The 25152-nt window shown below is 36.9% G+C and overlaps 1 long non-coding RNA gene across 1 annotated transcript in view; it reads right to left on the reverse strand.

Moving 5' to 3' along the window:
• Window positions 1-295: 295 nt before the first annotated feature.
• Window positions 296-25152, reverse strand: part of LOC134809900 (uncharacterized) — a 91185-nt gene continuing 66328 nt past the window's right edge. Inside the window, exons 3-6 of the long non-coding RNA XR_010156652.1 lie at window positions 18296-18424; window positions 4099-4187; window positions 2766-3052; window positions 296-497 (exon numbers count right to left, since the gene is read on the reverse strand). This is a non-coding gene — a long non-coding RNA (uncharacterized LOC134809900). The remainder of the gene's footprint in view (window positions 498-2765; window positions 3053-4098; window positions 4188-18295; window positions 18425-25152) is intronic.

The following is a 25152-nucleotide window of genomic DNA, read 5'->3' on the forward strand; positions in this document are numbered from 1 at the left end:
TAACTGGCACTGTCTGGAGTTCTACCTTTTCCAATCATCTAGAAACAGATTTCAAATGTTCTTTATTGATTCCCTCAGGGACAGCACAAGGGAAGAATGGTAAGAATTTTATGGCTAAAGCAATTTTGAAAACCATGTATGTAACCTTCTCTTCTATAACAGTCACAAATCTGGATTCCAAATCCTGTACGGACTCGAATTCTTAGGATATTTAAATGCAGAAACTTTTTCTTGGAAATAAAGTATACATTGTATTTCTTTTTCTAATCCAGTAAGTCATCACAAGAAGAAATAATCAATATATTAAATGATTTTACTGTTTCTTATTTGTTTCTATGTATTACTTTTCACAAAAGGTAATTTCCCCCCAGAGCTGGAAAAATAAAGGAGCAGAGGCCTGGAGACTCTTGGCATGGCCGAGGAGCACAGGAGGTGAGGACAGCCTTGGGGTAAAGGACAGCCGCCGAGGAAGATGAGCTGCTTCCAGGGAACAGACTCTGAAAGAAGAGGTGTACACATTTTAACCAAAAGAAGAAAACCAGGAAATTGGAGTTGTCTGAATGAACAATCATTCCTAAGGAACGCTGTGAGGTGAAACCTGATTCCTGTCTCAGACTCCCCCAACACCTTCCTGTCTCTGCCCTAGTCTGCAAAGATTCTTAACTATCATTCCTTCATTCCACTCATTCATTTAGCTACCGATTATCCTAACAGTGGCGCAACATTGTAGTATGTGCAACATAAAAGACACATTACAGTAGGGCAGAAAACATAAGACATTGTCCTATGAAAAGTTTCGTAAGACGATAAGCAGCTAACATTAATTAATCAAACAAGGAGTATTGTATTAATTCAGAGGCAAGAGCACTGGAATCTGGGATGGGCTTGGGAACAGGTGAGCTCACAGAATGACTCTTGCCTGTGGCTAGTGCCATATATAATTATGCATGTTTAGTCATGAATCTCCTGTTTCCTTGGTTTCTGCCTAGTCTGCCCGCTAGATTGCCTCACACAACACAGGGTCTCAAAAGTAGAGCTCCCTCCTTGAAATGTTTTGAGATCCAGGTCTTTCTTATATCCTCTCCCCTGACTTATATCCCTCCTTCTGTTCTTGTTTTGCTCCGTGTGAGGAGAGAGCTCGCCAACCCATCTGACCAACGAATTTGGGCTCATGGATTAAAATGGCACCACGCTAGGAAATGTGCCAGCTAAAGGTTGATTCTATTATTGGGACTTTGAGAAAGGCATCGAGTCAGTCTGAGGCAGTCATACCATGGTTGCACTATATCCTGCCTATTCTGTTCCTTTGGAGAGCCCAGCTTCAGGAACCCCACCTCAGTTTATGTTAAAACATAGCCCTGTGTAAATGTAGCTTTCTCCATCCACCCCAGTGGAGGAGTGAAAGTCAACAAAACAAATTAGGTAAGTCTAAACTGATTCAGCAAGACAGGCCAATTATTAACTTATTTTGAGTGCACTATCATATTGGAGTAGTTCCTTTTAAAGAGAAAAATGAGAGAAGACTGAGAAACATCAATGTTTTTAATACTTTGAATTATTATGTTATAAAAATAATTTATCTAAAAAATATTAACTATATTTTTTCTTCTTACTCTTTTAGGTCTTTCTAGATAAAATTATTTGCTTAGTCATTTTCAGTTTGGTTCATTTTCAGTGTTTTATGGTGAAAAGAAAACAGGTTTTGGAGTTAGAATCTAAGCTTGACCAGGTACTAACTATGCACCTTGAAAAAGGTACTGCATTTTTCAGAGACCCAGTAAATAAGGCATGTCTTAAAGAGGTATTATAAATGTAGAATAACATAATGAAGTTAAAGTGCACACTGTAATAGGTACTTACTAGGATAGTTTTATTTGTGATTGCTAATCATTATTTTGGAGGGTAATACCTTTCATTTTTCAACCAAAGTACCTAAAAATTATATATATAATATATATATATATATTCTGATACATAGATATATATATTCTGCTATATATCTGTATATATATGATATATATAATATATATGCACTTTTTTTTGAGACAGGGTTGCACTCTTTCACCCAGGCTGGAGTGCAGTGGCTCAATCTCAGCTCACTGCAAACTTTATCTCCTGGGTTCAAGTGATTCTTCTGCCTCAGCCTCCCAAGTAGTTGGGATTACAGGTGCATGCCACCATGCCTGGGTAATTTTTGTATTTTTAGTAAAGATGGGGTTTCACTATGTTGGCCAGGCTAGTCTTGAACACCTGACCTCAAGTGATTCACCTGCCTCGGCCTCCCAAAGTGCTGGGATTACAGGTATGAGCCACTGCGCCCGGCCCTAAAGATATATTTTAAGTCAATATAAGTCTTCTGGACAGCACCAACTTCCTTTCCCTGGTCCCCCGTCCATCCTGCTCTGTAACTGGGTGGGCTAACTGACTCAGGTGGACTAGTCAAGGGCTTTCTTGCCCCTTGGCTGCATTTTGGCCAAGGGAGGTGTCAGTTGGAGGCTGGGAAACAGAGTGCAGGGACAGAATGAGGCAGAGTCAGGTTGGGGTATTTATTCCCCAGACACCTCTTGGCTGGCTCCCTCTACCGAATAAATCTCTGTCCTGAGGCCCTCTTCATACAGCCCTGCCTCTCTCCAGCTTCCAGCAAGTGCTTCCTCTCCTGCTCCCACACATACCAGCTCCAGGGTCTTAGACCCTTTCTGGTTGCTTTTACAAAATGCTATCCATAGGTTTATAAATAATCTCTTAAACTCTTTGCAATAACTCACCTTGATGACACCACCTATTTATTTCCTACTAAAGCCAGAAATGACACAATGATTGTTACATTTTCTACTATTATTTCTTCCAAACTGCATTGGATTTTGTTTCAATAACCTATAGATATTATGAGTCAGATTATTTCATGAAGCTTGCCTCCACAGATAACAGAAATATGTGCTCTGGAGGAACAGAAGCTTTGGTTTCAAACACAAGTTGGTTCTGGTCATGACTCTGCCACCTTCCAAACTAAGTGGTCCATCCACAACTTCTTTATAAGCCTCAATTTTCTCACCTGTAAAATATGGGTAATAATAGTTCATGCCTCGTAGGATGATTGTGGGGGTTAAATGGAATAAATGCATGTAAATTGCTTAATGGAGAGTAGAACATTGTGATCATTCATTTAGCTATTAATATTATTATGCTAGGAAAAAGAAAAGGATGTCCCCCCAGGCGACCATAAATGAGCAGCTGGGCTGTCAAATTTGCCTTTAATACTGTAACATTTCTGGTACTGGTCAAGCTACTGAAAACTCAGTATTGTATAAACCCAACATGACAGGGAACAGGGTGACCGGGCATTGGTGGAGCGGTCAGTGCCCTCTGGCCCTAGAGCAAGTCTTTGAGGCCTGGTTCTAGTTATTTTTCTCAACCCTGGGTCTTTATCAATCACCAGGGAAGGTTTTTCAAACATAAACTGTTGGCTGGACTTCAGAGCCTACATGATTTTGCAAAGCTCCTCAGGAGCTTCTGATGTTTGGGTTAAGAGCCAAAACTCTTTATTCCAAGGGTCATTGGTACTGTCCTGGACAGAGGTGGTCCTGGGCTATGCCCTGTAGGTTTCCTCTAGTCCATAGCCAGAGAGGACCAACATATCTTCAGAGAAAGCAAATACTTAGAAAATCCTAGGGTTAGGAGGATAATATTTATCCTTGAGGCAAGGTTACCAGCCACAGATTAGAAGTGGGAGACACCTCTTCAACTTGGAATAAAGCCCTGGTACCAGATATTAACAAACTCAGTATTCTCGGAGGGAAACTCTCAAACTGCTGACTTCTGCACATGGTCTGTTAACATCCAGGTGTTTCAGGGTTACTGCAACTGCCCAAACTCCAACTTTTCTGGAAGGACAGTGCCTGTCACTGACTGGAGATTCCTTGTGTCTCCCCCTCTTCCCTTGCCCTCCTTTCCCACAGCCTACTGTCCAGCCATAAGAGTTTATCTCTAAGTTAGTGCCTTTCATTTCACCAACTCCGCACTTGTCTTATGTATTCATTCATTAAGTCACTCATTCACTCAGTAAATATTTATTGAACTATCACAGAGGGTAAATCCCACCTAAATATCTGGAGAATCTGCTGCAAAAAGTCCCCAAGTGATCCTTTGGTATTCCCAGAGCGAGAAGGACTCTTCTAAATATTCTCATCCTGGAATAAAAATTTAAGGGCCAAGCATAATCCATATTTCTCTGGCACTTGTGAGTTTGTAAAGCATTTTTGTAGGGATTATTTTAATTGTTAATTCTGCTTATCTTGGGATGTATAATTATAAGTATTTATAGCTTAACTTTAGTGAAGAAAAAATGGAAGACTATTGAGGTAGGTTGCAGAATGTCAATTATTGAGGTAGGCTGCAGAATGTCAATTATGTCAGTGGAAGTAACGTATTGCAGAATGTTCCAACTTACCAATAATGTCTTATTGAAAGGGCTATACAGTAGCCTTTACTTTTACCTTCTAAGGGTTTTTAGTTTAGGGAGGTAAATGGCCACAGCCTTTCCTGCCTCCAATCTTGTGTTCCACCTCTTCCCTAGCTGACTGGGCACCGTGAAGTCTGTGCCTGGTGTGTTACCACCACCTAGTGGTGAATATAGCACTTAAACCCTGTGACTGGAAACAAGATGTTAGAAGAGAATATATAGGTAGACTTAGATTAACATCGGTTTGAAAAGAATCTTGAATTTCTCTTCCCACTCCAGAAAGCCACCCTGATATAGATATATTCTTTTGACAAGTTTAGATAGTACATAATCAGCTATTTTTAAAAGTAGGCATTCCAGTGCCTTTTTGCTGTCTTTTCTCTTGTCACACCCTACAGTAATTTTTCCTTAAAAGCTTTTTTTAAATCATAAACCAACTATCATTTTAACTATTCAGTATCTGTGAAATATCTAATATGGATATGCAAATGGCAGAGAATGCTCTTTAAACTTCTTTTATCAACACTTAAATTACAGCACTTCTCTCAATGAATTGAAATATCTCTTCTCAGAGCCAGAAGAACTATGCATTCAGAAGCGCTCCATTTTGAGTTCTAACAGAAATAAACCTAAGATATTGCTTGATAACAGCTGATAGTAATTAGACCCACTGGCTGGAAAAAGTAAATGCATAATACTTTGCATTACTTTGGTAATCCAAAGTAATGTCACTCATCCTAAGATTCCCTAAAGGAGCTCAGGAAACATTTCCACTGTCTGTCCTTTTTATTCAGCTGAGGGAGCAGAAAAATGAGAAACAAAGAGCTCATTCATATGTGTGAATTTTGAGAATCTGTCAGCATTCTCAGGCTGATGATGCACCACTTCTCCCATTTTTTCTAAACATGGGACCAGTTCTGCCACTGGCTTCTGTGCGACACTGGGGAACTTGCTCACGTGTTTTTGGGTTTCAATTCCCCTGCCACATTACTTTGTTTAAAAGAACCATGATCCTACAGTCACCTTCTACTGGGTTGAATGGTGGACACCCAAAAAATGTTCATATACTAATTCTCTGGGACCTATAAATGTGACTTTATTTGGGAAAATGATTTTTACAGATGTTAATTAGGTTAACGATCTCTTGATCATTCTATATTATCTTGGTAAGCCCTAAATCCAACACCCTGTATCCTTTTAGGACACACAAAGGAGATAACACAGAGAGATGGAGAAGACCATGTGAAAATAGAGGCAGAGTTGAGAAATACACAGTAAGCCAGCAAGCCAAGAGAAGAGGGATGGCTGGGTTATATGGTAGCTTTATTTGTAATTTCTTTAGGAACTTCCTTATTGTTGTCCATAATGGCTGCACCAATCTACATTCCCATCAACAGTGTACAAGGGTTCCCTTTTCTCCACACCCTCACCCACACATTCTGTTGCTTCTCTTTTTGATAATAGCTAACCTAAGATCTGTAAAGATGTATTTCACAGTAATTTTGATTTGTTTTTTTTTTTTTTTGAGACAGAGTCTCACCCTGTCACCCAGGCTGGAGTGCAGTGGCGCGATCAGGGCTCACGGCACCCTCCATCTCCTGGGTTCAAGCGATTCTCCTGCCTCAACCTCCCAGGTAGCTGGGATTACAGGCATTTGCCACCACACCCAGCTAATTATTTTTTGTATTTTTAGTAGAGACAGGGTTTCACCATGTTGGCCAGGCTGCTCTCAAACCCTTGACCTCAAGTGATCTGCCCGCCTCAGCCTCCCAGAGTGCTAGGATTATAGGGGTGAGCCACTGCGCCCAGGCTTGATTTGTATTTTTCTAATTATTAGGGATATTGAGTACCTTTTAATGTATCCATTAGCTATTTTTATGTGCTTTTTGACAAATGTCTACATCAAGTCCTTTGCCCATTTTAAAACCAGGTTATATATGTTTGTATGAGCTATTTATAAACTTTGAATATTAACATCCTATCTGGTATATGGTTTACAAGTATTTTTTCCCCAATCTGTAGATTGCATTTTCATTTTGTTGGTTCTTTCCTTTGCTATGCGGAAGCCCTTCAGTTTGATATAGTCCCATTTATTTATTTTTGGGACTAAATCCAGTTTCTCAGCACTATTTGTTGAAGAAAGTATCCCTTCCTCATTGTGTTTTCTTGGTGCCCTTGTTGAAAATTAATTGACCATACATATTTGGATTTATTTATTTCTGGGCTCTATGTTCTGTTCTATTGGTCTATGTGTCTGTTTTTGTGCCTGTATCATGCTATTTGGGTTGCTATAGCTTTGTAGTATATTTTGAGGTCAGATCTTGTGATACCTGTAGCTCTCTTTCTTTTGCTCAGGATTGCTTTGGCTATTGAGGGCTTTGTAGTTCTATACAAATTTTATAATTTTTTTCTATTTCTGTGAAGAATGTCATTGGTATTTTGGTAGGAATCGCGTTGAATCTGTAGATTGCTTTGAGTAGTATGGTCATTTGAACAATGTTAATTCTGCTGATCTGTGAACATGGGATGTCTTTACAGTTGTTTGTATTCTTTTCAATTTCTTTAACTGTTTTATAGTTTGCCTTGTAGAGGTCTTTCACCATCTTGGTTAAATTTATTTTTAAATATTTTATTTTATTTTTTGATGCTATTGCAAGTGGGATTTTTTTTCAGCTAGGTCATTGTTTGTATATAGAATGTCACAAATTTTGTATGTTGATTTTATATCTTGCAACTTTACTGAATTCATTTATTATATTAACAGTTTTCTGGTGGAGCCTTTGGGGTTTTCTACATATAGGATCATGTCACCTGAAAATAGAGATAATTTTACTTCTTCACTTCCAAATTGGATACCTTTTATTTCTTCTTCTTGTTTAAAAGTATTATCAAGAACAATTAATTAGTTTTCCCCCATTGATTAGGATGTTAGCTGGGAGTTTTTACAGATGACCTTTAAGTTAAGGAAGTTTCCTTTTATGTCTAAACTGTTAAGAGTTTTTATCAAGAAAAATCTCAAACTTTGTCAAATGCTGTATCTGCATCAATTGATAAGATCATTTGATTTTTGTCCTTCAGTCTGTTAATGTGATGTATTGCATTGATTGATTTCCATATGTTAAACCAGCCTTGCATACCAGGAATAAATCCCCCTGTGTAGTTATTTTTGGCTGTTTTGACTTAATCTTTATACTAGAGATGTACAAAGCACCATAACAGTATTGGCATATTCTGAATTTGACTATATATTTAATTTTACTGGTGAATTTTATATTTAATCTTTAATTTTCTAGTTATTGCATTATAAAAAGCAAAAAGGAACAGGTGAAATTAATCTCAATAACATATTTAATCTAACCAGGTATATCCCAAAATATTATTTCAACATGTAATTAAGATCAAAAAGTATGAATCAAATATTTTCCATTACACATATAGCACAACTTAATTGGGACTAGCCATATTTCAAGTGTTTAATAGCCACATATGGCTAGTGGCTACCTCATTGGACCCTATGCCTCTATAGTTTCTATATTCTCTACATTTATATGATTTAAATTTTTATAATGAAAATTTATTCTTATATTACTTTTACAACTAAAAAATGAATAAGAAAGGAATAAAAATTAAAGAAACAAAAGTTTTTGCTGTCCAATCTAAAAATAAATTTTTAAAAAACAATAATATACTCATGGAGGAGAGTTAGAAAATAAAGACTAAAATAAATCAATCAAATTAGCTGTCCTCCTTATGCCCAGAAAAACCACATTTAGGCTGGCCACTGTGGTTCACATCTGTAATCTCAGCACTTTGGTTGGCTAAGACGGGAGGATCACTTGAGCCCAGGAGCTTGAGACCAGCCTGGTCTCAAGACCCTGTCTTAAAAAAAAAAAGAAAGAAAGAAAGAAAGAAAAGAAATCAGAAAAAACACATTTAACATTTTGGAGAATTTTCTTTCAGGCCTTTTCCCATAAGGTATAGAATATATATAGTACCCTTTATTTTAAGGAATTTTCTCTCTTCCATTTATAGGAACATGTTGTATCTGTTGATGATTAAATACCCTTGGGTGTCCTGGCTATTGAAAAATGATTATAAAACCTTTAGTGGCTGAAAGAAAATTATGATGAAGTCTAGAAGAGAATCCTCTGACTAGAAGAGATTTGGAAACTATATGTGAACGTGTACCCACTTTTGCTTTTCTCTTTTATTTTTAAGACAGCCAAAATGTGTGTGTGTGTGTGTGTGTGTGTGTGTGTGTGTGTGTGTTTGTCTGTGTGTTAACCTTCAAACAATTCACCCCACCAAAATGTTTTAAGCCTTGATTTTATGTTAATTCTTGGACTGCTGATGGGTTATTTCCCTTTATTTTAATTCTTGGAGGTGTGGTAGTAGAGGCTGCTTAAACCACTGTGTTGACACATCCTGCAGATGGGAGTTGGTGAGGAATTCTCTTGACACCGAGTGCAGCCAGGCGTGAAGATGAATGGTACTCACAGTAGCTAAAATCTCTCCTTCACATTTTACTGTTTTGTGTTTTGTTAGTTTTGTTTTTTAAACTTCTTAAAAATACTTTTCATCAGGTAAAATAGCAATCTGGGTTTTGGAAAGACATGAATTATGTATGGCTATGTTCACATTTATACTAGAAATTATTGTCTTCTTACCTCCTTACCTCCAAACAGAGAGCCTTTCTATTTATTTTTCCAAAAAAGAACAGCACTGGATCAAATGAAGTGTGTTCCAAAAGGAACTATTCCATTAATCATACATTTTCCATAATTCTTATTGCAGGATTTCAGGGCAGTCAACTTGTTTAAGGTCAGAGAATGAAAAAGAGAGACTTTTTCATATAAAGACAGCATTTAATTATGGAGTCAGATTTGCTCCTGCTTAGCAATCCCTGGCAAAACCACTCTCCTCCCATTAGTTAAAATAATCTCTTTTTATCACAATCTGTCCATTAAAATGACCCCCTTTTGTGAGAAAATTACTTACAAATAAAAATAAATGTTCTGTGCACCTAGAAGATCCCTATGAAGTTTCAATAACTGAGTTTAAGTGCAGAGGATAGCACTTCAACAAAGAATCAAAAGGCAAAATAAACCATAGAGATAAGGCTCAGTGATGAATAGCAGTGCTGGAGACTAACTGAATATGTGCTGGAAGTCTCATTTTGCCTTTGTTTGCTGACAGCTGCATTTTCCAACCAACTCAAAGAGCAATGAAGAGAACTCTTTTTCCTGACTGAACTCTATGCAAATAGGGAACGTTATTTGGTAGTAAGATGAAGGATGGAAATGACCATGTCATCTTAGATGATTTCCTTCCTAATCATCAAGGAAGCAACATTAAGAAGAATCAGACTTATATTTAAGCTTTGTAAAGGCCAAATTTTTTAAAGTTTAGGAAAAATAGGTTAGAGGCCATGGCTGTGTACTCAAGACAATAAGTTGTTTCAAAGGGGAGGAATATTTAAAGGATGAAACTCTGACAATGGATTCTGCAAATGATCTCTGGAGGAAGAATAGGGATACACATGTAACGATTCCAACATGGCTGCACTAGAGCTCTTAAAACAGACTTCTCAAAGAAGAGAACAACAAATTAAAGGAGAGCCCTGCTATCCAGGATAATAAAATAGAGTCTCGGGACCTATAAGAACAGTGTCTCAAAGCTAAAGACCAAAAGAATGACTTGAGACTTTCTTTTTTTAAAAAAAAGTTAAGGGCAAATAAGGAGGCTTTTAATGTGGTTAATGTTATAATGCTATGTCTCAAACAAGGAAAAAGGAAGAGAAAAGAGTAGCTAGAGAAAGCAGAATTACTCAGGTCATTTTTCTTACATCTTTTCAGTAAGGAAAACTCTGATAGGTCGATCATGGGTAGACTAAACATTAAGAAACAAATTCTAATACAGGTCAAATGATGGTAAAATAACAAGTGGTAGGTTTGAATGCTGGCAAATTATATTCTGGGATACTAAAAGAACCTATCTTTCTGATTGTGGATACATTGAGGAAGGAGAGAGCTATCTAAAGGGTGAACATGAGAAACTGCCACTTTTCTGAAAGGGCAATGGCTGCCTTTTCTTGTGTGACATTTCCCCTCACTGGAAGTGTTAATGTAGCAACAGCAAGAAAGGGATTCCCTGCTCTTACATAGTGGCTGGATTAGACCATCTTAAAGGCCTCGTCCCAACTCTGAGAGGCTATTAAAAGCCAGATTCCCAGCAACTGATGGGTTGCTGTATTACTCCATTCTCATGCTGCTGATAAATACATACCAAAGACTGGGTAATTTATAAAGGAAAGAGGTTTAATGGACTCACAGTTCCACATGGCTAGGAAGGCCTCACCATCATGGTGGAAGACAAAGGAAAAGCAAAGAGACGTCTCATATGGCACCAGGCAAAGAGAGAGCTTGTGCCAGGGAACTCCCCTTTATAAAACCATCAGATCTCATGGCACTTATTCACTATCACCAGAACAGCCCAGGAAAGACTTGCCACCATGATTCAATTACCTCCCACTGGGTCTGTCCCATGACACATGGAATTATAGAAGCTAAAATTAAAGATGAGATTTGGGTGGGGGAACACAGCCAAATCATATTGGTTGCCCAACTATAAAATCTGCAATCTTAAAAATTACAAGGGGGAGTACACCTTGGTTTTAACAAAGCCTGTAACTTCAAATACTATGTTGTCACTCATTTCAATGAGCACGTGTCAGATAGGCTTCTCAAGATCCCTGGAACTAATAACATTCAGCAGCTCCCAGAGATATGGCCTTCTTAAATTTGTTTCTGTTGATGTCAATACCAATGATCCTGGAAGCACCAGTAGCTTTGCAACCCATAATAATAAAGAGGCCAACTTCACCCAGGCCAAACACAGTACAAGTTAGAAAGAATTTGACCTAAATTATCAGAAGACACAGACATCCAAAGGCAATGCAGGCTGAGAAAGTGAGTGGACCCCATTCCACTGGGAAAGGGAGGTGATGTTTCTGGTCAATTTGTCTTTTTAAATTATTAAATCTTTCAAATAACACTTTCCTTTGAAAGGAACTTGAGAGCTTTATGTGATGTACTACCAATCTCTAGACAACAGAGGAAAAGATTTCTTATAGGAACGTCAGAAACTAGTATTAGAATTGTCAAAATTATGACTCCCCTAAGGGCTTGGAGAGCAGTTTCCAATTTTTCTTTTTTAGGTTGAAGACCAGATGAGCAGCAGTAGCTGTCAATGCAACTTTCTCCCTTTGGGCATTATATTTACATGAAGGAAGCTGTGATTCAGTTTTTGGTGTGTACTTATGAGGTCGCCATGCATAAAAAACAGAAATATGTGGCTAAGAATTTCCTAGGAATGCACATAAAAATCTGTACTGACTGCGTCTCCTTTAACCAAGGATACACATGTAATGATTCTAAATGATTCCATTCTAATGATTAGGCTAAACAATTCTAATAAAGTACGCATCCATAGAATCTATTTAGTAACTGTCATTCCTTATAAAGCCTTTATTCTCCTTTGAAATAACTGGAAGGGGGTAGGAAATGTGACTAAGGCTCATAAAAATGAGAAAGGGCAACAAAAGGTAGCTGAATTGTTATCTTTAACAAGAACCTATTTACCTTTGTTTAGAAGAGGACAACACTTAGTTTCCATTATTGCAGTAAAAAAAGCCAGTTAACTTATGCAATCTTCCTGAAAAGGGTGTTTTTTAAAAAAAATAACTTCTTGACTGAGAAGCCCTTGGCCCTTCAGGCAATTTCTGTTGAGACAGAAATGGTCAGCACCTTCAGTCATTAGTTCAGTGTCACTTCTTTTGGGGGATTGTCTATTCATGTTAGTCAACTGAGCATACACAATGCCCAGTTACCAATGGAGCATAGGCAGTTTATAAAGTTATGAATTTGTGTCAGACTTGAGAGTTGCAAAAATCAGTAGTATTAGGGGGTTTTATTTCTTAATAGATTTATTTGGGCCTTTAAAATTTGGCCCCAAATGTTGTAAGCAGAAATTCTTGTAGACAAAGGGCAAATGAAAGATCTGTCTTCTTTCCCTTTCTGTTCTCCACTTTAAGACAGCCCAGACTAGTATATGAGGGTATTTAAATTTCCTATACCAAAAGAGAAGACCAGCAAACTCTTTACTTTTCATATTCCAGTTTTCTTCAAAAAGCAAGCTTTCTAAATGATAATCTCCTAAAAATACCAGTTAAGAACAGATGCTACCATTTTGCTAGTACTTTATGAGAGAACTCCAAGAATCCTAATGAGTTGCTATCCCACTCTCAACACTTCCCTTTACTCCTGTTTTCCATGCATTCTTTTCTATATGCAAGAAAACAAAGAAAAATGCAATAAGTAAATGTAAAATACTAAGTGGTATAAACTAAGTTGTGTATTCTCAAATGTGCTAAGCAACAAGGAAGCCTGACTTGTAACATTATGTGTTTGTTCCTTCCTTTCATTTTGTGAAAATGTATAAAACCATTAAACCTAGAATGGGGGAAAAGAAGGCAACCATAAAAGCTGAAAAATGGCAATCTTGAGCACACATCTCTTCCTCCTACCCCCCTTTCTTTTGTGCCTTGAGCTTTTTAAACAGGATGGCCTGAAGGAGGCATCACAGAGATGAGCTTGATTTACTTCTTGTATACATTAAATGAAAGAGCCTATGATGGAGGCTTTAAAAGACTGTGATGGAAAAAAGCCAATCTAAATCCTTACCTTTGCATTATTTATTCCTGCTCTCTTCCTGCAAGTAATCCACAGCCTATCAAACATACTTTTTCTAGTGGAGCATCAGGATCAATTTTGACAAATGCACTTTCTCTTAACACTGTGTATTCAGTGAAGGTGCTTGTGTTAGGGAGTTGGTAGATTGGTTTTCTTTTACAGGTAAATCTGGTGGTGTCATCAGCCATGGTTTCACAAATACCATCAAAGCTTAGTAAAGCAAACCATAAAAGCACATATGAGAGATGAATGGAGGTATAGGATGAAATTTTAGTAATTAAAGAGACCTACTTGAATTGATCGCATATATTTCCTTTAGGGATCAAACAAGGGTCAGATTTTCCATACTGAAGGATGACTTTGTCTCCTGGAGAGAACAATGCAATCATTCATCAAAAAGTCTCTCTGGAATGTTGAAAGGATAAATATATACAAAAGACTACGGCGTATTTCAATTAAAACCTCTCACAACACATGCCCAAGCTCACTTTTAACAAAGTTAGATATCCTTTATCTTCCTGATTAAATTTATCAAAGAACTGGGTTTTGAGCCATGTACTTACTATTTCCTAGCTGTGGTAAGACACTTGATCGTTCTGTCAGTATTATCTAAAATGTCCAATTTCTCAAAAATTACAAGACATGCAAAAAAATAAAACCAGAAATTATGACCCATACACTGGAAAAAAAAAAGCTGGCAAAAGAAATTGCCTGTGAGAACAACCAGACATTGAATTTAACACACAAAGCCTTCAAAGTAGACATTATAAATATGATCAAAGAACTAAAGAAAACTATAATTAAATAAAGGAAGGTGGCTTAGTCTGTTTGTGCTGCTATAACAGAATGCCTGAGACTGGGTAATTTATAAAGAACAAAAATTTATTTCTCACAGTTCTGGAGGCTGGGAAGTCCAAAATCAAGATGTGGGCATCTAATGTGGGCCTTTTTATTGCATTCTCACATGACAGAGTGTGGAAGGATAAGAGAGAATAAACCCACTTTTACAAGCCCTTTTCATAGCAACATTAATTTATTCATGAGGGCTCCACCCTCATGACCTAATCACCTCCCAAAAGTTCTCACCTCCCAACACTGTAACATTGGGAATTAGGTTTCCAACACGTGAATTTTGAAAAGGACACATTCAAACCATAGCATTTGACCTCTGGTCCCCTAAAATTCATGTCCTTCTCACGTACAAAATACATGCATTCCACCCTAATAGCCCCTGAAGTCTTAACTAGCTCCATGTTAAATTTTCCTCTACTGTAAGCCTGTGAGCAAACCAGCTATGCACTTCCAGAATACAATGGTGGGACAGCTACAGGAAGGACATTCCCATCCCAAAAAGGAGAAACAGTGAAAAAAAGAAGAGCAACAGGTCCCAAGTAGGTCCAAAACCCAACAAAGCAAACAACATCAGGTCTTAAGGCTTGAGAATAATATTCTTTTACTCCATGTCCTATCTTCTAGACACACTGGGGTGAGGGTTGGGCCCCAAAGGCTTCAAGCAGCCCTGCACCTATGGCTTTGCTGGGAACAGTTCATGCTTCAGCTCTCATTCATTGAAGTCACATACCTGAGGCTTTTTCAGGCTGATGATGCATGCTGGTGGCTCTACAGTTCTGGCATCTTGGAAGCAGCCCCATTCCCACAGCTCCACTAGGCATTGTCCTAGTGGGGATTCTCTGTGGTTGCCCTGACATCACAGTTTTGCTTGACATTGTCCTAGTGGGGGCTATTTTCATCATCCTTTGAAACTGCCTACACACCCACTAGCATGTGGCAAGAATCAAAAAATGAGGATGTAGCAAAATAAGAGCTCTCCTACGCTGCTGGCAGGAGTGTAAAACAGTATGGCAGTACTCAAACTACGAAACACAGAGTTACCCAGGAAAAATGGTAATGTATGTTCACACAGAATCTTGTATGTGAATATTCATAGAAGCATTATTTACAACAGCCAAAATGTAAAAAAAAAAAAAAAATCCAAATCCTCATCAATTCATGATTGGCTAAACAAAATGTGGTATCCATTGGAAAATTATTCAGCCATAAAAAGAAATGAAATACTGATACATGTTATAGCATGAATGAACCTTCATGCTAAGCGAAAGAAGCCGGACAGACACCAAAGACTACATATCATATGATTCAACGTATGCGAAATGTTTAGAATAGGCAAATCTACAGAGACAAAAAAGGAGATTGCACATTTCTTAGGGCTTGGTCAGTGGAGGAGGAATGGGGGTAGCTAAAGAGTACAGAGTTTGTATTTAAGGTGACAAAAACTTTCTATAGCTGACTATGGTGATGGTTGCACATATTTGCAGATATACTAAAAACCATTGAATTGTACACTTTAAATGGGTGAATTGTGTGGTGTGTGAAATACACATCAATAAAGTTCTTAATGCATTCAGTAAGTTGGTGGTAAAGATAGAAAGCATTTAACAGCTATCTCTTATTGGCACTTGGCAATTTTACACATTAGCCATAGTAGCTCATGAAATATTTTTTTCCCTAAGAAGAGAACTAGGAGAACTCTCTTATTGTTTATTAAGGTTCCTGAGAAGGAAAAGATTTCTGTTACAATATTTACATCTTGATGATAACTGAGGAAACCGCTCAAGAGGTGAAATCTAGTTTTGAAACACAACACTGGGGACATTGGAGATGATGGGCCTGGGAAGAACTGGAGGTAGAGAGGCTGTTTAGCGGCCCCCACCTCAGATCTCACCCAGTATTCTTGTTACCTTCTGAGTGAGGCAAGGTTAAAATTAAGAAGAAGGAAGAAAAGTGAAGACAGTGCTTCAGAGAAAGAGAGGCCTTTTATACCTAAAGAGGAATAGAAATTTAACCTGTGAGACACATTGTCCCTAGTCAAATGAATACTAGAACCTCAAATGGCCATGCCTCAGGTCACTTTAGCTAAACCTACTCACTTCACTCCATTTGTCAGAAACCCAAAAAGCTGACACCTCTAATTTTTAATTTCATCTGTATGATACTGGTAAAGTAAAATCTTATTAAATCACAGGGAATTTATTCAACTTTCTGGAACTTGGTTGAAATTATGATGGATCATTGAACCTCTATCTGACAAGCCACTTCTTTGGGGGAAGTTTTACTGGATGACCATGGAATTGAGTTACTATAGTAACTATGTCATATGGGTATAATAAGGGCTGTGTTATTTCAACTTCCAAGATTATCTGGCCTGAGTTTAGGGGCAAGAAACCTAATATTTTGACAACATCTGAAAGAAAAAACTATTAGAAGTAAAGAAAATATAGAGGATATTTCTGATTTAAGATGATAAACTGAGCTTACACGTTTAGCTCTTCTCCAAGAGCAAAAGAATTTTTAAAATATCTATAAAGTAATATATATTAATTATATATATTTATATATAATATATAAAAATATATGTACACACACATATATCTCCACTATAATGAAGACATAAGGAAGCTCTCATCAGACACCCTAAATATAACCTGGCCAAATTCAAGCTCCCTATAGTGCCTCAAAATCTATGCTTTCCATAGCCTTCTTTTCTGTAAATTGCAATCCCAACATACTTACTAGTCTTTCTACCCAAACTTTGAAGTCATCCTTGATGCCTTTATTTCGCACACTTTAGCAAGTTCTGTTGACTCTATCTTCAAAATATACTTAGAATCCAATCACTTTTCACTACTTTCATACTATCATCCTGGTCCAAGCTATCATCACCTCTCGTGTTTACTGCTATAATAACATCCTAACTTGCCTCCTACTTCCACCTTTATTTCCTCCTCATCTCTTTTTTTCAGTATGGCAGCTGAGTGTTCCTTTTAAACATATAAGAATGCTTATCATTTTTACTCAAAATCATTTAGGAGTAAAAGTCCTTACAGTGTACTACAGTGTTCTACTTCATGTCCATTTAAAACATACTATTTAATTACATGAGGCTTTATGTGTATCTTCTTTGCTTAAATTTGTATCTGTCATTTTCAATTTATTCTTTTTTAGTTTAACTTTTATTTTAAGTTCAGGGATACATATGCAGGTTTGTCAAATAGGTAAACTTGTGCCCTGGGGGTTTGTCATACATATTATTTCTTCACCCAGGTATTAAGCCTAGCACTGATCTTCTCCTTCCTCCCACTCTCCACCCTGCAATAGGCAATTGAAGAAACTTTTCAAAAGAAGATATACATGCAGCCGGCAATCATGAAAAAACACTCAACATCACTGATCATTAGAGAAATGCAAATCAAAACCACAAAGAGATACCATCTCACACCAGACAGAATGACTGTTATTAAAAAGTCAAAAAATAACAGATTCTGGTGAGATTGTGAAGAAAAATGGAGGCTTATACACTGTTGGTAGGAGCGTAAAATTAGTTTGACCACTGTAGAAGATGGTTTTTGTGATTCCTCAAATTCCTAAAGACAGAAATACCATTTGTTCCAGGAATCCCATTACTGGGTATATACCCAAAGGAATATAAATTGTTCTATTATAAAGACAGAGGCACACGTATGTTTACTGTAGCACTATTCACAATAGCAAAGACATGAAGTCAACCTAAATCAATGGTAGACTGGATAAAGAAAATGTGTTACATGTACACCATGGAATACTGTGCAGCCATAAAAAAGAACAAGATCATGTCCTTTTCCGGGAACATGGGTGGAGCTGGAGGCAATTATCCTTAGCAAACTAACTCAGGAACAGAGAACCAAATACCACATGTTCTTACTTATAAGGGGGAGCTAAATGATGAGAACACATGGACACATAGAGGGGAACAATACACACTGGGGCCTAGCTTTCTTTTTATCTTGTTCACTGTCACCAGAATGTAAGTTCTATGAGAGGAGAGATTTGGTTCTTTAATTTTTAAAAAAGATTCAGCACCAAACTATTACTTAGCAGATACTTGGCACTAAATATACACTAGTCAAATCTATGATAGGATGAAGATCATACTGGAATTCCTCTTTCCAATCTGTAAACTGTCAGAAACCACCACCCCCCAACACTATTTGACAAGTCTCTACTTTTGTGTTATTTTACCTGGTTTTACCTTTCTCACTCCTTTTCCAATACTCTCTACAATTCCAGCTGCTTCGTGTCCTAGAAGAAATGGATATTTAGTTTTTAATTTTCCATTAATTGCACAGTCGTCTGTGCCACAAAAGCTGATGGCCAGAATCTGTGAGGAGATAAAACAAGAAAGATACACAAAATTCATTAGTATTTTATGACATAGATAATATTTCTCTCAAGATAGTTCAAATAGAGTGACAGTATTTTATTTTTATATTTTCTGGTTATAATCAATTATAAAAGCATAGACTTATATAAATAACATTGTATCATTCATTTAAGTCAAAAGTTTAAAATGTATTAGCTCAATTTACTTTCCTATCCTAAAATACAATAGCATGTAATCCTCAGTCCTTTGAGATCATTCTACTGGCTCTGCACTTATTTCATCAATCCCACCAAAATTGCATGCTGTTAATTTTTTCTATGTATGTTCTTTGATTATTTATTTAATCTCAATAAGCTATACTACCTCACTGATATTGTTCAATAGCAGAATTTATTCTTTTTTACAATTTTTGTTTAGTTTTTGTAGAGACAGGGTCTTGCTTTGTTGCCCAGGTTGGTCTCAGACTCCTGGCCTCAAGCTATACTTGCACCTCAGCCTCCCAAAGTGCTGATATTACAGGCCAGAATTTATTCTTAACATGATGTTTTAAAGAAACCATTATAAACACAGAATGATCTTATAACAGTACAAACCCTATTGTCTAAATGTTTTACAATATTCTATGGGAAAAACAGAAAATTCTTAATGCCAGAATATGATAGATTTCAGCACTTCATTTTTTGTTTTGTTTTGTTTTTCTTAGTGGCAATTAACATTTTCTCCTTCCCAATAACCTTGAAGAATAGGACAATCTCCTAATGCTTGCTAGTTCTCCCAATTAATTGCTTATTTTACACTAATGGATAGAGTATGTAGTAGTAGGAAAATTGGTGGATTGAGCATCCGGCTACTCAACATTTACCTTGTTCAGCTTGCAGACAGTGAGCAGGCTGCCCTTAGTGACTCACTAGCAATTCTTTTCTTCCTATCCCAAAAACCTAATGCTCTGCTGACCTAGAGGTCTTAGTTCCAAAGGGAAGAATGATTCCACCAGGAGACATGATTCCACTGAAGTGGAAATTAAGACTATGATTCAGACACTTTGGTCTTTTATGCCTCCCTTCTTTAGGCAAAGAAGGGAGTTACTGTACTGGTTGGAGTGATTGATCCTGATTATCAAGGGGAAATTGGGCTGCTATTGTATAATTAAATTAAAAAGAATGTGTCTTGAGTAGAGGAGATCCCTTAGAGCATCTTTCAGTACAAACATGTCCTGTGACTAAGGTCAATGGAAAACTACAATTCAATTCTGGCAGAACTACCAGATCCTTTAGGATGAAGGTTTGTGTCATTTTTCCAGGAAAAAACCATGACCAGCTGAAATACCTGCCGAGGGCAAAGGGAACACAGAAAGAGTAGTAGAATATGATAGTCATAAATACAAGCTACAATCATATGACCAGCTGTAGAAATGAGGACTATAATTGTTATGAATATTCATATTTTGGTATGAGTCTATTTATATATATATATGTATATATACATATATATGCTTATATAAAAATATTTTCCTTTGCACACTTATCTCTTTATCTTTTAAAATGTATTAATGATAGTTAATTTTCCATTACAGTATATAAGTTAGAGCAGATCAATGAGAAGAATGAACATCACCCAAGGTCTTTGCATATTTTTTGGGGGAAAGTATTAGCACATTTTTTATTGTATACAGAATAGTTACATCTGTTAAGTGAAAATACAATTTTATTATTGTCCTTTTTTTAAAAAAACTTTTATTTTAGGTTCGGGGGTACATGTGGAGGTTTGTTATAAAGGCAAATTGCAGGGGTTTGGTGTACAGATTATTTAATCACCCAGGTAATAAGCATAGTACCTCATAGGTAGGTTTATGATCCTCTCCCTCCTCTCATCCTCCATTCTCAAATAGCCCCCAGTGCCTATTGTTGCCTTCTTTGTGTCCATATGTTCTCAATGTTTAACTCCCACTTATAAGTAAGAACATGTGATATCTGGCTTTCTGTTTTGTGTTAGTTTGCTTAGGATAATGGCCTCTAACTCCATCCATGTTGCTACAAGGGACATGATCTCATTCTTTTTTTTATGGCTGTGTAGTATTTCATGGTGCCACATTTCTTTATCCTGTCTACTATTGATGGGCATTTAAGTTGATTCTATGTCTTTGCTATTGTGAATAGTGCTGCTATGAACATACACATGCACGTGACTTTATAGTAGCATAATTTCTCTTCCTTTAGGTGTATACCCAATAATGAGATTGTTGGGTTGAATGGTAATTCTGTTTTACGTTCTTTGAGAAATTGCTACACTGCTTTCCACAAGCATTGAACTAATTCACATTCTCACCAGCAGTGTGTAAGTGTCCCATTTTCTCTGCAACCTCAAGAGCATCTGTTATTTTTTTACTTTTCAATAATAGCCATTCTGACTGCTGTGAGATGGTAATCTCGTTGAGGTTTGATTTGCATTTCTCCAATGATTAGTTGTATTGAGCATTTTAAAATAAGCTTTTTGGCCACATGTATGTCTTATTTTGAGAAGGGTCTTGTGATGGTTAATACTGAGTGTGAACTTGATAGGATTGAAGGATGCCAAGTATTGATCCTGGGTGTGTCTGTGAGGGTGTTGCCAAATGAGATTAACATTTGAGTCAGTGGGCTGGGAAAGGCAGACCCAGCCTTAATCTGGGTGGACACAATCTAATCAGCTGCCAGTGAGGCCAGAATAAAAGCAGGTAGAAGAACATGAAAAGGCTAAACTGGCTTAGCCTCCCAGCCTACATCTTCCTCCCATGCTGGATGCTTCCTGCCCTTGAACATCAGACTCCAAGTTCTTCAACTTTGGAACTCAGACTAGCTTCCTTGCTCCTCAGCTTGCAGATGGCCTATGGTGGGACCTTGTGATCATGTGAGTTAATACTCCTTAATAAGCTCCCCTTTAGATATACATCTATCCTATTAATTCTGTCCCTCTAGAGAACCCTGACTAATACAGATCTGTTCATGTCATTTGCTCACTTTTTAATGAGATTGTTTGTTTTTTGCTTATACATTTGTTTAAATTCCTTATAAATTCTGGATATTAGACCTTTGTTGGATGCATAGTTTACAAATATTTTTTCCCATTCTGTAGGTTGTCTGTTTATTCTGTTGACAGTTTCTTCTGCTGTGCAGAAGCTCTTAAGTTTGATTATATCCCATTTGTCAATTTTTGTTTTTGTTGCAGTTACTTTTGGCATTATCATGAAATGTTTTCCAGGGCCTATGTGAAGAATGGCATTTCCCATGTTACGTCCCAGGAATTTTTTTAGTTTTAAGTTTTACGTTTAAGTCTTTAATCCACCTTCAGTGGATTTTTGTATATAGTGCAAGGAAGGGGTCATCTCAGTCTACATATGGCTAGCCAGTTATCTCAGCACTATTTATTGAATAGAGAGTCCTTTCCCCAATTTATGATTTTGTCAATTTTGTCAAAGATCAGATGGTTGCAGGTGTGTGGCATTATCGCTGGGATCTTTATTTTGTTCAATTGCTCTATGTATCTATTTTGGTAGCAGTATCATGCTGTTTTGGTTACTGTAGCCTTGTAGTATTATTTGAAAATGGGAACAAAGTCCAGCTTCTTCTTCATTTTTTTTTTTTTTTTTTTTGCTTAGAATTGCCTTGGTTATTTGGGTTCATTTTTGGTTCCATATGAATTTTAAAATAGTTTTTTCTAATTCTGTGAATAATGTTATTGGTAGTTTGATACGAATAGCATTGAATCTATAAATTGCTTTGGGCAGTGCGGCCATTTTAACAGTGTTGATACTTCCATCCCATGAGCATGGAATAATTTTCCAATTGTTTGTGTTATCTCTAATTTCTTTCAGCAGTGTTTTGTAATTCTCAATGCAAAGATCTTTCACCTCCCTGGTTAGCTGTATTCCTAGGTATTTTACTCTTTTGTGGTGATTGTGAATGGAATTGTTCTTGATTTAGCTATCAGCTTGGACGTTGTGTATAGAAATACTACTTAATTTTGTACATTGATTCTGAATCCTGAAAACTTGCTTAAGTTGTTTATCAGATCTAGAGGCTTTTGGGCAGCAACTCTGGGGTTCTCTAGGTATAGAATCATATTATCTACAAACAGATGATTCTGATTTTTCTCTTGCCTGATTACTCTGGCTAGGAATTCCAGTACTATGTTGAATAGAAGTGGTGAGATAGGGCGTCCTTGTCTTGTGCCAGTTCTCAAGGAGAATGCTTCCAGCTTTTGCCCATTCAGTATGATGTCAGCTGTGGGTTTGTCATAGGTGACTCTCATTATTTTGAGGTATGTTTCTTTAATGTCTAGTTTATTGAGAGCTTTCAGCATGAAGGGATCCTGATTTCTATTGAAAGACTTCTGCATCTACTGAGATAATCATGTGGGTTTTGGTTTTAGTTCTGTTTATGTGATGAATCACATTTATTGATTTGTGTTTGTTGAACCACCCTTACATCTCAGGAATAAAGCCTACTTGATTTTGATGGATGAGCTTTTTGATGTGCTGATGGATTTGGTTTGCCAGTACTTTGTTGAGGATTTTTTAAAATCTATGTTCACCAAGGATATTGGCCTAAGGTTTTCTTTTTTTGCTGTGTCTGATAGCAGATTTTGGTATCGGAGTGATGCTGGCCTCATAGAATGAGTTAGTGAGGAGTCCTTCTCCCTCAATTTTTGGAATAGTTTCAGCAGGAATGGCACCGGATATTTTTTGTACAACTGTTGCTGTGAAAGTATTCAGCTGTTAATTTATTTGGTACTGGGCTTTTTCCGGTTGGGAGGTTTTTTTCCTTACTGATTCAATTTTGGAACTCATTATTGGTCTGTTCAGGGATTCAGCTTCTTCTGGTTCAATCTTGGGAGGTTTTATGTTTACAGAAATTTATCTATTTCTTCTAGGTTTTCTAGTTTTTGTGCTTGTAGGTGTTTATAGTAGTCTCTGAGGGTTTTTGTATTTCTGTGGGATTTGGTGATAAAGTACCCTTTGCTATTTTGGATTGTGTTCATTTAAATCTCTCTTTTTTCTTTATTAGTCTAGCTAGAAGTCTCTCAATCTTACTTATTCTTTCCAAAAACAAACTCCTGGATTCATTGACCTTGTGTATGGTTTTTTGCATCTCCATTTCTTTCCATCAAGCTCTAATGTTGGTTACATGTTGTCTTCTGTAAGTTTGGGGGATAGTTTGCTCTTGTTTCTCGAGTTACTTTAGGTGTGACATTAAGTTGTTAATTTTAAATCTTTCTAACTTTTTGATATGGGCATTTAGTGCTATAAACTTCCCTCTTAACACCACTTTAGTTATGCCCCAAAGATTCTTATATGTTGTATGTTTGTTCTCATTAGTTTCAAAGAATTTAATTTCTGTTTTAATTTTATTATTTACCTTAAAGTCATTCAGGAGCAGGTTGTTCAATTTCCATATAATTCCATTTTTAAAATTATTTTCTTAGTATTGATTTCAATTTTTATTTTACTGTGGTCTGAGAACGAGTTTGGTATGATCTGGGTTTTTTTTTGAATTTGCTAAGGATTGTTTTATGGCTATTTATGTAGTTAATTTTAGAGTATGTGCCATGTGCAGATGACAAGAATGTATACTCTGTTGTTTTTGGGTAGAGAGTTGTGTAGATATTTGTTAGGCCCATTTGGTCAAGTGTCGAGTTCAGATCCTGATTATCTTTGTTAGTTTTCTGCCTCACTGATCTGTCTAATACTGTCAGTGGGGTGTTGAAGTCTCCCACTATTATTCTGTGATTGTCTAAGACTCTTTGTAGGTCTCTAAGAACTTGCTTTATCAATCTGGGTGCTCCTGTCTTTGATGCATACATATTTAGCATAGTTAGATCTTGTTGAATTGAACTCTTTACCATTATGTAATGCCCATTTTTGTCTCTTTTTATTTATTTAAAGGCTGTTTTGACTGAAGTTAAAATAGCAACCTCTGCTTTTTGTTTATTTGCTTGTTTTCCATTTGCTTGGTAGATTTTTCTCCATCCTTTAACTTTGAGCCTATGGGTGTCATTGCATGAGAGATGGATCTCTTGAAGACAGCATACAGTTGGGCCTTGCGTTTCTATCCAAATTACCACTCTGTGCCTTTTAATTAAGGCATTTAGCCCATTTACATTCAAGGTTAATATTGATATGTGTAGATTTGATCCTGCAATCACATTATTAGCTGGTTATTATGCAGATTTGGTTGTGTGGTTGCTTCATAGTGTCAATGGTCTGTAGACTTAAGTAAGTTTTTGTGGTGGCTGGTAATGGTCTTTTTATATTTAGCACTCTCTTAAGGACCTCTTGTAAGGCAGGTCTGATGGTAACAAATTCCCTTAGCATTTGCTTGTTTGAAAAGGATTTTTCTTTCTCCTTTGCTAGTGGAACTTAGTTTGGCTGGATATGAAATTCATGGTTGGAGTTTCTTTTATTTAAGAGTGTTTAATATAGTCCCTCAGTCTCTTCTGGTTTGTAGGTTTCTGCTGAAAATGTGCTGTTACCCTGATGGGTTTCCCTTTATAGGTAACCTGTTCCTTTTTTCCAGCTGCCTTTTATATATATATATATTTTTTCATGTCGATCTTGAAGAATCTGATGATTATATGTCCTGGGAATGGTATCTTATATAGTAACTTGCAGGGGTTCTCTGAATTTCCTGTATTAGAATGTTGGCCTTTCTAGTGAGGTTGGGGAAATTTTTGTGCATGATATCTTCAGA

Source organism: Pan troglodytes, chromosome 3 (assembly GCF_028858775.2).
Source record: "Pan troglodytes isolate AG18354 chromosome 3, NHGRI_mPanTro3-v2.0_pri, whole genome shotgun sequence".
NCBI classification, from domain to species: Eukaryota; Metazoa; Chordata; class Mammalia; order Primates; family Hominidae; genus Pan; species Pan troglodytes.